The sequence below is a fragment of the Mirounga angustirostris genome, unplaced genomic scaffold, assembly GCF_029215605.1.
Source record: "Mirounga angustirostris isolate CCGP_5_RB_7025 unplaced genomic scaffold, mMirAng1.0.hap1 SCAF_8, whole genome shotgun sequence".
Lineage (NCBI taxonomy): Eukaryota > Metazoa > Chordata > Mammalia > Carnivora > Phocidae > Mirounga > Mirounga angustirostris.
The window spans coordinates 140,349,257-140,362,146 of NW_026991716.1; the positions used below are offsets into that span (position 1 = coordinate 140,349,257).

At 41.3% G+C, this 12,890-nt stretch overlaps 1 protein-coding gene and 1 long non-coding RNA gene across 2 annotated transcripts in view; one reads left to right on the forward strand and one right to left on the reverse strand.

Moving 5' to 3' along the window:
• PACRG (parkin coregulated) overlaps nt 1-12,890 on the forward strand; it is a 524,905-nt gene that overhangs the window by 398,028 nt on the left and 113,987 nt on the right. The gene's annotated exons all lie outside the window — the stretch shown is intronic.
• On the reverse strand, nt 36-10,930 carry LOC123836808 (uncharacterized). Its single transcript, XR_010413840.1, has 2 exons — nt 9,854-10,930; nt 36-2,640 (listed from the first exon to the last, which is right to left on the reverse strand). It is a non-coding gene; the product is annotated as an uncharacterized LOC123836808 (long non-coding RNA).

The following is a 12,890-nucleotide window of genomic DNA, read 5'->3' on the forward strand; positions in this document are numbered from 1 at the left end:
TTTATGGCAAAATAGATTTAGACCCTCAGCCCAAATTCCTTTTGGTGTGAATAATAACTTTTATTATACAATACGAAGGTAAGCAAATAATTGCAAAGATGAATTTTCAAAGCAAAACAGAACTTTTAGATCTGGATTATCTTAAACCTATGGCTACTGTGTTTTAGAGGTAAATAATATGTAGTTTATTTTTTAAGTTGTCATGTATCAAAGAACAATCTCAGATAAGCAGAAATTGCTTAAATAGACACTATTTCAGATTTTCATTTCTTGCTTTTCTGTTCTCATGAGTAATTGTGCAATTCTACAAAGTTCCACATTAAAAAAAAAAATGTCTGACAAGAAAGAGACCTAAAATATTTTGAAAAATCTAAGGAAGAAGGGCATAATGAGGGAAGGTAATTGGGAGGTAGAAACTGGGTCACAATATGAAACAAAATAGTGTGTGTTTGTTTCTCTTCCCATTTGTTCTGCAATAAACCTAATCCTCCTCAAATTCCTCCAAATATCTGAGTCACTTGTGTTCATGACACAATCTTTTCAGCTTCTATTTGATCTCTGCCATTCTTCCTCTCCTGCTCAAGCACCTAATCCTTCGAATTACCCAGGTAGCCATCCATGTGGCCCCTGCCCACACCCACACCCTGAGCTACTAAAGTGGGGCCCCAGTTGGGGACCGAGGACCCACTTTAGCCAGTGGAATTTTCCTCCCAGGTTAGGAAAAGATTCTGGCATGACTTTCGGTCTGCCCTCCACATCCAATCTGTCCTCTATGGGCTCTGGTGGTGATGGCAAGGAACTTTGTGCTTATCCCTTGCATGGGTGACCAGAAAAGCAAGCAAGGCTACCTTATGATCTTGTGAAACCTTTCATTATAGCAAGAGTCTTGGGAACGGATTGCAAAACTGTCAGATTAATAACTATTGCAGTATTCAAATGTGTTCCATCCCTCATCCACTGGTATATTGGTTTTAGAACTTACACTCAAGCTGGGTCCCTTATCACACTTGATTTTAAAACCTTACTTAACTAGGCAGGCCACCTGGCTTAAAGACAGAAACCTAGATTTAAATCCAGGTATTGATGTTAACTGAGTGGCCTCAGACAAGTCAGTGAGCCATTCTGAGGCTCATGGAGTTGACCTTCGATTTTGATCCTATCCTTGTGGAGCTGCTGTGGTGATATGACAAGATAATGTAAGCTCAGGGGATGGACGGATGGATGGATGAATAGATGGATGGTTGGATGGATGGATGGATGGATGGATGGATGGAGAGATGGATGATGGATGGAAACTGTGATGTGCTAGACAAGGATTTGCTGCTGTTGTCTTCACAGAAGTTTGATGCCTAAAGCATGAATTCAGCATCTCCTAAGTGCCTTGTATGTGTGCTAGGTTCTATAAGAGTTAAGTAAAAAGATCTGGTCCCTATCCGCAGGGACTGACAGGTGTGACAAGTGCTACATAGGGACAAACAAAACGCAAGGGAGGATGGCAATATTAATTCCAAATGGGAGCCTTGAAAAGGTCTGATGAAGACTAGCCCTAAAGAGGGCTTACGATTTCTCCAGATGAACATTAAATGCATTCATTCTAGGCAGAGGGAACAGCATAGCAAAAGCACAAAAGCAGAGGGGATGTGGCACCTATTCAGAAAACAGTCAACAGTGTAGTTGGCCAAGAGCGTGGACAAGGAATGGGACTGAGGAGCAGAGGGAGTGACGGCTTGAGGATGCCGTAGGACAGAGGCTTCCCTGGAATCCACCCAATACTGAGCTGAGGCGTGTGACTTCAGGCCGAATTCGATGAGGAGAAGCTGACAGCAAGTGACGTCATTCATTCAGTCACCCACAACTTATTTATCGTTACCTAGAGGTACCAAATACACGAAATACACCGGTGAAGAGGATACAGCCCTGACCTCAAGGAGACTTCCGTGTCAGGGAGAAAAATGGGCAACTGCACCAGAAACCTCCATCCTCGTGATAAATGCTGTGATGGGGTGAGTAGGGAGTGCCAGGGCATCCAGAGGAGAGACAGCTGACCCAGGCTGGGGGAGTCAAAGAGGGAGTTCCAAATTCAAGACTTGCCCACCAGGCCGCAGAGAGGTCCCTGGAGGGAGAGAGTGCAACAGAACAGGGAGAATGGGAAGAGAAGTGCATTTGAGAGACCTCTGTCGTGCTCCAGGTGAGGGGTCAGGGAATCTCATTTATGACAGTGGGGCAGATAATGAGCAAAAGAAAGGCATCGTTGCATGGACAGCAAGCCCATCAGCTATTTTTTTTTTTTTACAAACTTCATGAAATGCCGAATGTATTGAAAAAACTTTATGACTCAAACAGAAAACAGTTTTTCTTATTTGAAGTTTTCACTGGTTCTGCCAGCAAGTTCCCTAATCCTTCCAAATGCAAATTTAATATGAGACAGATGCGTTGTGATGAGTAATACAGAAGCCCAACTTCCTTGGCCCCGGTGGGCCGGAGCGCCTGCGAGCTGGCCTGGGGGTGCTGGGCAGTGTCTGTCCTCGGTCGACGCACGCAAACAGGTCTGAGCTCATTTCCTCTGTATCTGCTGGAGCGCCACTGAGTGTGCTTCTCGCCCCGCTTTCCTCTGTGACTATGTTGCCTGTTCCGTTTGCCCTGCACCACCACCACAACAAAAATGGAGATGAGAATCAACTCTTTATTTCAACAGCAGAGAAAGAATTATTTCGTTAATTGGTATATTGATATCCCAAGAACTGCTTACCGTGCCAAGTTATTAAGAATAAGTAGACGAGGGGCAAATTAAACTTTGAATCACCTGTTCCTTTGGGCAAGATACATAAACTAAATTGACTGCAACCAAATGTCATATTATTTACATGGCGTGAACAATTTATTTCCCAAAAATGTGCTCAACAAAAGATTTGAATTTGCTCTTAAGCGTATAATGGATCCCACTTAATAGTGACGCTCTCTGTGTGCCCTTCTCTCTATAATTAAATCATATGCAAAAATGTCACAAAACAAAATAAAATGTATTTATTTCAGCCATATCTTCCCACAGCATGACATGAAGTCTGAAAAAAAGAATCGCTAAGCATTTTTATGCCATCTGTGCTGGTAGGGGATACGTTTCCCAAGCACGTCACTGTAAAATGTTCCATTTTGAATTAAGCATAGTCTACTTATTACTATCTAGTATCTGGCCGAATGAGTACCATGTTGGACAAAATTCCAGATCTGATACAATATTCTTACTTTCGTATATGCTATTTTTTTTAGCAAAACTAGTCCACCATAATGTCTGTTACTGGATTTCAAGAGGTCCGAAAGAGAGGAGTCATCAACATATTATTGTATTTGTGTTAAAATCTCCATGCTTCTTCATCTGAATAAAGTTCCAAAAGTATTTTCTAACAATTGAAATTATAGCTTCTTATAAGCAGAATATGGATCACTGTGACAACTTGGGTAATGACATTATTTGGAGCTGATAATCCCCTGTTGCAGAAGGAGAGCTAACACTTTCTACAATCAAAAAAACTGTTGTTTCACTTAGCTTATGAAGCATAAAGTTATAGCCATTAAAACTTCTGCTTTTCCAACAAAATAAACCTAAGGCTTTCCTTTGCCGTTATTATGACTAAATTTTATGAATACTTGTAGAAAATTTTATCTCCTATACTCAATAAGGCCTTCTCACAGTTTGTTTATGAGATGTGAAAATCCCATAAATTTATCACGGGGCTGCTTGATTGACTCAGGGAAACACCAGAGTTCCAGCTTCAACACAAATGCAACACGACTTAGCGCAGTCTGCGTGATCCTTCCAAGTTTGTCTCCCAGATGCCATACATCACGTCATTGTTTGGAAACATACGTGAATAATAAAATGTAACCTTCTTTACGAATGAAAAACACTTTATTTTTTAATAAAAGATTTTATTTATTTATTTGAGAGAGTGAGCAAGAGAGAGCACAAGCAGGGGGCGGGGGTAGGGGGCGCAGGGACAGAGGGGAGGGAGGAGCAGTCTCCCTGCTGAACAAAGAGCCCGATGAGGGCCTCAGTGAAGGACTCGATCCCAGGACCCTGAGATCATGACCTGAGTGGAAGGCAGACGCTTAAGCGAGGCACCCTGAAAAGTACTTTATAACTGTGTTGAGCTCCTTCTAGTTATAATCTTCCCAAGTCAATGATATTTAGGCTAAAACTTCAAACATAGCTAAATTAAGAAGATAGGATTTACTTGAAAATAATTTAACATTAAGTTGTCCATTTTAATCATGTTAGAAAAGCTACAATTTTTCTAAAATTATCAGTTATACAGTTTGTCATAAAATCAAGGACTGGATTTACCTATCTTGATTCTACCCAAAGCTCTGAAAAGATTGAAATTTCCATGGAGTTTTGGAAGTCCCATGTCCTTTAAAACCAACCCCACTATCTCCTGTAAGCCACTTTTTAAAAAATTTAAATTCAATTAATTAACATATAATGTATTATTTGTTTCAGGGGTACAGGTCTGTGATTCATCAATCTTGTATAACACCCAGTGCTCATTACAACACATACCTTCCCCAAAGTCCATCATCCAGTTATCCAACCCCCCACCACCCCCTCCCCTCCAGCAACCCTCAATTTGTTTCCTAAGATTAAGGGTCTCTTATGGTTTGTCTCCCTCTCTGATTTTGTCTTGTTTCATTTTTTTCTCTCTTCCCCTATAATCCTATGCCTTGTTTCTTAAATTCCACATATCAATGAGATCATATGATAAATGTCTTTCTCTGATTGACTTATTTCACTTAGCATAATACCCTCTAGTTCTATCCATGTTGTTGCAAATGGCAAGATTTCACTTTTTGATGGCTGCATAATATTCCATTGTATAAATATACCACATCTTCTTTATCCATTCATCTGTCAAAGAACATCTGGGCTCTTTCCATAGTTTGGCTATTGTGGACATTGCTGCTGTAAACACTAGAGAGCAGGTGCCCCTTCAGATCACTACCTTTGTATCTTTGGGCTAAATACCTGGTAATGCAATTGCTGGGTCGTAGGGTAGCTCTATTATCAACTTTTTGAGGAACCTCCATACTGTTTTCCAGAGTGTCCCTTAAGCCACTTTTGATGATGATAGTGTGTGCAAAGGTGATTTGTGGACTATTAGATGAGACAAAAAGTTTTCACCCCCAATAATATTATTATGATGATCATGATAATTGTGGCAGTGACTCTTTCCAGTGTTGGTCCCACGTGTTCCCACATGAACACAGTACTTTTTTCTGTGATATTAATTTTATCAACTGATTGTCTTTATTTTGAACATTCTTTTGTACCCTGCCTTTGATATTGACCTTCAGTGTCTTCTGTCTATGGCTTATTCTTCCATGTAACTGCAGGGTAGGGTCCAAATCACAGATGTTGAAGTATCCTATAGGAATCATTAGAGGCAGTCCAAAATACATCTGTCAAAGCACTGAATGGATTCTGCTTGTGTCCCTATTCTAATTCAAACAAACAAACAAAAAGCCCACCCGAAAAAGACTTTGAGTCTTTTTTTTTTTTTTTTTTTTTGTTAGTGAAAATATGACTTTCCTTTGGGTCAGCTATGATTCCTTACGTATTCACCTCTTAGATGGAGCTGAGCTTTTCCTCAGGTCCAGGGAGGACCACCTTTACCAAAAGAGCAAATGAATCCATTTCAAATTCTCACTTTTTTTTCTGTGAACTATATTCTCTGGTCACCTACATGAATATTTTCAAATGAGATTTTTTCAAGTGCTTTCCCTTCCTAACTTTCATGGAGTACTAGAGGTTGTGGCCATAATATTCTAGCACAAAATATGGATTAATTTTCAGTCTGAAAGTTTGAAAGTTCACGTACTGATTTTGCCAATTGCAAAGGATGCTGATATTTGAATAAACACTTCCAGAACTGAAGCTAATACCATTCAATGGTATACATGGTTATTTCCTCTTTCTTTTGAAATCCAGAAGGGTAGGTCTACTTGTTCCTAATTTTGTTATTAGTTATTAATTTTTCTCTAGGTGCTCTGCTGAACCTTCTTTGGACGAAATATCACAAAAAAAAAAAAAACAAAAATGTGCAGCAATACGGATTTAAATGAGAAGTTAATTCTGGTCGTACCTTTTTTAATTAATAAAAACAGTCATGATCAGGATACATTACACTGAGCAAACTTAGGATAAAATTAACTACAGTGCATGGCTTCCCATTTGATGTTCAGGAACCTGGTTTAGAGAAAGAAAGGAAGTACCACCATTCTTCAGCCTGGAGAAGACAAGGTGATGGTGGCAGCAGATGGCTCCGTTTCTGAAGGAGATGTGTTCCCTCACCTCTCCATTAAATGTCTTTACATTAAGGGTCATGTGCCTGCAGTTTTCTCCAAGTGCCTCTAGGGGGTAATCTTCCATTTTTGGTAACGACCTCTCTAGTTGGTATGGGACCAACCTCACACATCTTTCAAGGAGAAGCCTTACTCTCTTGTGACATAATCCACTGCCACAGGGTTAACTAATCTTTTATACTCATTATTCTTCTTGTGCCTGATAGCTGGGAAGAGTCTTGCATCAGGTAAGCATACCTCTTAAAAGGCATAGTCTCCTCCATGCATGTGCCTTTACTGTCTGTCACAAACATCCCACCCAGTGGCGGTCACTTCCACCTCTCCAAAACCAGAGCTAAGCCTCTTCTCAGCTCTTCTTCTATAGGGGTATTCCAGTTCCCTCACCTTGTACAACTTAGATCTTTTTGTTCTTCCTCTTATTCTCCTATTCACTTTCATCTGTAGCCTATACTTAATCTGGAAATCTCCATATTATCTTATAACACAGCTCCTAAATGTCATTTTATCAAATGAACTACAGAAGTGAAAGGACTTCACCTGTGATGATAGCAAAATTCTCAGAAATTGTTAGGTTTGCTTTTCTGTGGAACATGAACATTATGACTTTTGCATCAACAATTAGTAATGTAGCTCATTTAATTTGGTTTTGATATTTCAAAAGACAAAAAAATGCACGTCCAACCATAATTTTAAAAACAAAACAGAACATGTTGGTGGCTACTTTAAGAATCATTCAGTGACAAGTAGTATTTTGAAGAAATGGTCACTATAATGTGATATTGCCTGGGAAGAACGAACTCCCAAGGGAGGAGAATCACAGTGCCGATAGTAACAGCATTGGCAGGCTGCTTACTGAATCCCGGGCTGTGTGTTAAACAATGTATCTGCTTTATCACATTTTATCTTCACCACCCAATGAGGCAAGTATTGCTGTTCCTACTTTACAGATGAGGGAACCGAGGCCCAGAGAAGTTATACCATTTGCCCACGATCGCATAGTATTGGAAGTGGGACTCCCTCAATCTGTGTGCCCTAAAGCACAGAATCCTATCCATTCCCATTGATGTATCAATAACAGCACGACAACTACAGGTCTTCTCAGTGGCAAAAGGATTCACTACTAATCCAGAAATAAAATAAACTTTCCCCCCAATTTCTCACGATCTCTAAATCTATACTGGTCAGCTGGAACAGCTAGGCAGTGAAAAGGCAATGGAAGTATATGAAAGGGTGAGAAGAAGAGACAGGAAAACTTAACAGGTTGGAAAAGAACCGTCCTTCCCTGGAGTAACGTGAGCCTATGGGTTATGAGGTCCTTGTGGAAAGTTGACCTCAGTTGGCCCAGATTGGTAGCAGTGCCCTGAGGACACCTCTCCTGAGAGTCTGGAAGAGTCAGCTCTCCCCGCTGGCCGCACATGGGTGGTGGGGAGGGGGCATTTTCCACCACAGACTCTACCATGCAATTATTTTTATGTCAAAATCATAAGAAGACCTTGGACTTGGCACACAGTGTTAATAGACCTGCACCGAGTTAGGACCCTGTTTGTCCTTGGTCTTCTCCTCAGCAAGAGCCCCAATAAATATGCAAATTACAAAAGTGTCTTCCAAACATAAAAATATCTTTCCTTATAATCCCAGGAAGCTCTTAGCTTCTACATTTTATTAAAGCCACAGTTATTATTTTAGAACAAGGTCTTGTGCCTTCTTGGTATATACTTAAAACTTGCAAATCTCTTTTTAATGTCTTAAATTTGCAGCCAGCATTGGAAATTTGCAATTACCCTACCTTGGTCAACTCAGAAGGTTTTACTCCCTCAACCTAAATATGCCAGCCTTAACTTCACATGCAATTCTCTAAATGGAAGTTACCAAAAATACAACACAGATAACTGAATTTTTTTCTACTTCAGTTATTTTAATTGCCTGAAACTATATTTTGCTTAGACATCAGGGTAAATAGGAATTTGCCCCAGAGAAAGCCTTTCGACCCAAGTCATTGAATGATTTTTATTAGTGCACACACACATACACACACGTGCGCACACACACACACAATCTGAGAATACATAAACACTTCAGCAGGACTTTTTCCTGGGAAAAAGAATACAGCATGCATTGATTAACACAATTTCTTGCTTCCTTCTCTTTTACTGGAGCCTGAAGCCCAGATGAGAGAGCTTTGCTGGGGAGTCGGGAGATCTGGGTTCAGGGCATGCTTTTGGCACTGAAGAACTGTGTGATCTCCAGAACATTCTAGATTTCTTGCCTTCAGTTCCTTTCTTTAACACAAACATCGGTATGCCAATTCGATTTTAAAATATTCACAGACTTGACCTAATCATTTTTTAATACTAGGGACTAAACCTAAGAAGATAATTAAAGACAGGAAGAAACATAAATACCTAGATATTTTAAATGTGTGTTTAATAGTTATGGAGAGACGGAAATAAGTTAAATGTCCACCAATATAAAAATGGTCAAATAAATTATGTTTTATTACTATGATGGAATATAATGTTGCCATTTAAATGAATGAGAGCATTTTAAGGTCATAATAAAATTATCAAAATATAAAATCAAGTTAAAAATCAAGGTATAGGGGTGCCTGGGTGGCTCAGTCGTTAAGCGTCTGCCTTCAGCTCAGGTCATGGTCCCAGGGTCCTGGGATCGAGCCCCACATCGGGCTCCATGCTCGGCGGAAAGCCTGCTTCTCCGTCTCCCACTCCCCCTGCTTGTGTTCCCTCTCTTGCTGTGTCTCTTTCTGTCAAATAAATAAATAAAATATTTTTAAAAAAATAAAAATCAAGGTATAGAACATATGTGATAGAGTCTTACTCGTGCACTAATGTGTGTGATTAAGTACACACAAGGAAGCACATAATGGCAGTGATGGCTATTTCTTGGTAGGGAGAGGATACATGACTGTTCTCTTCATCCTTTGCTTTGTTTACCACCTCTTCTACAATAAACAGTATAATCAGAAAAAAAAAAAGTTACCTTAAAAATTAAAATATTGGCTTGAGCTAAATTCTCTCTAAATTTCTTTACAATTTTAAACATTTATTCCATAACCAAAAAAAAAAAAAAAAATTCAAAAGTAACACATAGGATTTGGAATTCCCAAAAACAGTCCTCAGGACAGAAACATTTTGTGCCATGGTCCCAGCTCATCCAGGGCAACACGGTAGAAGAGCTGCGTGCTGGGGCCATAAAGATCCCATAACCCCTTTTAGGAACCCCCAATACGACTGTTCTCCATCATGACATAGGTTTCCTCCTCTAGACTCTATCTTTAGGCTTTTGAATCCTGCAATAAGGTAGGAGCATCCTAACTTATGTAAGAATCATCCCTTTGCTCTTCTATCTCCCCACACATTTCAAATGATTTTTGCCTCCAGACCTCCAGAACATGGGATAGTGATTCAAGTCTCTGCTTCCCTTTTTATACAAAATGCTTTTAAGGTCACTCTTTCTACACTAAAAAGCAGAAAAGTACCTTAGTGGGTGTCTGGAAGTTCCCAAAGCAGCAGTCCCCACCCACACTTGACCAGCACTTCGTGAGTTCCTGGTTTAAAATTGTAGAGTGGTGGTGTCTAGTTCCTCCGCGATCTTCAGGCTTTACTCTGAGCTCCCAATGGTAAAGATACTTAAATGCAGAAAGGTTGGCATGCGTTCCCTTGAGCAGCTGCTAACTGAACATTTATGACGAGGCAAAAAAAAAAATCCAAAGTAACCAAGTAGTTCTTTCACTACCCTTTGTAAGAGAATGCATGACTCAGGAATGCACAGCCATCCACAGTGCTCCTCCCAAAAAATGCTGTTGACCTGGAAATGATTTCTTATGTGAAATCTCCTTTCCCTCTGGCTTAGAGGGCATGTTGCCATCCAGTCTGAACATGGAACAGAGGAGCGAGAATTTGACTCATACCATTTCCAGCTCCCAGTGCCTAGTCATAGGATCATAGACACATATTCTACTGCATACCAACCCATCTACATTACCTTCCTGTAGAGCCATAGCAAAGCCATGGCTAACTCATGGAAAGGGTTCTATTATAGGGACCATTCAGGAGAATCGCAGACTCCAAGTTTGTCAGTTGTCACTCTCAGGTCAGGAAATGATTTCATGTATTCAACTTATACCTCTCATAACAGTGTGTCAGTTTCTTACTCAATTTTCACTCAAGGTGGAAGATAGCTGGGCATTATCTCTATGACTATTATTGCCATGACAGTCACTGTGGCTAATGGTGCTGTGGCCACTTGGGGTGCCTACCTTTACCTCAGTCACCTCCTTTAATCTTTACAGCAATCATAAGTCGGAGGTCTCGTGTTTACCTTTTTATACACAGGCAAATGAAAACTCAGAGCGATGAAGACATTTGTCCAAAGTGCAGCTAGTTAGTAGCAGAGCTAAAATAGCAACCCAGGTCTCCCACATCACCTACTTGTATAATTGAAAGCTACTCATTTCCCCCTTTCTTAATCTTCATTAGGCGAATTGTCCCAGACTCTCATCCTATTTCCTAACCCAGAACTCTATTCCTCTAAATTCGTTGCTGATGTTGTTTGTTGAGAAGAAGGGGCACTAGATTAGTATTTTCTCTGGAACCTACTCTTTTAAGACCTGCCCTTTGGGTTTGATCTGAGGGGTTGGGGGAAGGAGAGTTAATTTTAACTCGAGGGTAACAATGTCTGCTCCAAAATCTCTCAGGTTGGAAGGGGCTAAGGAGAGTCTCTTGGAACTGTGTTTGCAGAGTAAGCACAGAATTCTTACTTAGATTGTACACTTATTTGAGTCGGTTTGGTGGGGAGAGACATAGAAAGGCCACAGCACGAGGTTCGAGGGTACCCCCACCCAGCCACTTTTGATGCTACCAATCCTGAGGAATTGTGGGCAACAATTATTTTGGGTGGAATACTTCAGGGGATTTCTCTAGAAGCCCAAGGGGTGCATGAAGGCACTAGCTGCTGGAAATACAGCTCCTGGGGCGCACGATGGGGCCTGGGAGAGGTTAGGTGTCACACAGCACGTGAGCACAACATGACAGAGTACTAAGCCAGATGGGATCCGAGTGACATCCATCAGAAGAGGAGGAGTAGCTCTGCTTCCTCAGGTAGCATTTCCATCAAAGGAGCTCAGCACTTTTCAATTATAAGCCAACATTTCGCTTCTGGGTCAGGATGGGTCAGAAGATAAATTGGCTTTTTCAGTTTTGAATTTCCAATCTTGGAGACTAGAATCCTTTCTGATTTAATGTTCCAGTTCTCCTAGGGCACCTGGGTGGCTCGGTTGGTTAAGCGACTGCCTTCGGCTCAGGTCATGATCCTGGAGTCCCTGGATCGAGTCCCGCATCGGGCTCCCTGCTCGGCAGGGAGTCTGCTTCTCCCTCTGACCCTCCCCCCTCTCATGTGCTCTCTCTCTCAAATAAATAAATAAAATCTTTAAAAAAATAATAATAATGTTCCAGTTCTCCTATGCAAAGCCCAGGTAACACGTCTTTTCTGTTTTTTCTGGGTGCTTACCTAATTTAGGGATTTTGACTTCCAAGTCCAAATAACCTTACTCAGAGGAATAGCGAAATACAAGTAGATGAATTGAGTGATTACAAAATGTTAGTTGCTCCATCTTGTTTTCCCCTCCCTGTGGGGGCTTCTTCAATCTGTCTGCATACAGGCACTCACTTCGTCTTCACTCCTCCTTCACTCAGCTCCTTCATTTCCTCAGGTGGCCAGGGCTGTAATTGGCCACAGAGGATGGGCAGGAGAAGCACACACATGTCCCTGGTCCTCTTGCAGTTACAAGAAAAGTTGTGCACTATCCAAGCTGTGTTACAAGAGGTAAAACTGTCCTACTCCTTAATAGACACTTTTCCCCGTGAATGGAAAACAAAGGAAGGTTCTGTGTGTTCACCAGCTGTCCTGCACAGGTAGTGCACTAGCCGGACCATGTCCTTGACTCTGTTTCTTTTGATTATCATTTGTCTATTCACTTAGTTAATGTTTCTTGAACACCTGTCCAGTAATAGGCTCTGTTAAGTGCTAGAAATGGAAAGAAAGAGGAAGGAAGGAAGGGAGGGAGGGAGGGAGGGAGGGAGGGAGGGAGGAAAGAAGGGAGGGACACAGGGAGAGGGGCAGAAACCCAGGCCAGATTCCTACTTTAAGGAGACTGCTTCCAAGTTCAGGAGATAAGCTGTACAAGGGCCACAGACAGATGCCAACGAAATGCCATCAGAGCCTGGTTTTAGAGATGAGGAAAGTTTTCATAAAACATTTCACCTAGACTTCCAAAGCAAGGCAGATGGGAAAAGCACAGTCTAGGCTGAGGGATAGCGTGAGTCAAGGCTTTGAACAGAAGCAACAGGTTTGCAGCAGTCGTGGCCCAGGAGAGCCTGGAGAGAGGAGGGGGCCGAGGAGTAGCAGAGGGTGTTTGAGGACACGCCCGGAAGCCTGGCTTGATGCCACAGGCAGTAAGTTGCTGTTGAATATTTGCAAATACATGAGCGGCATAATCACCACTGTGCTTGGGGCCA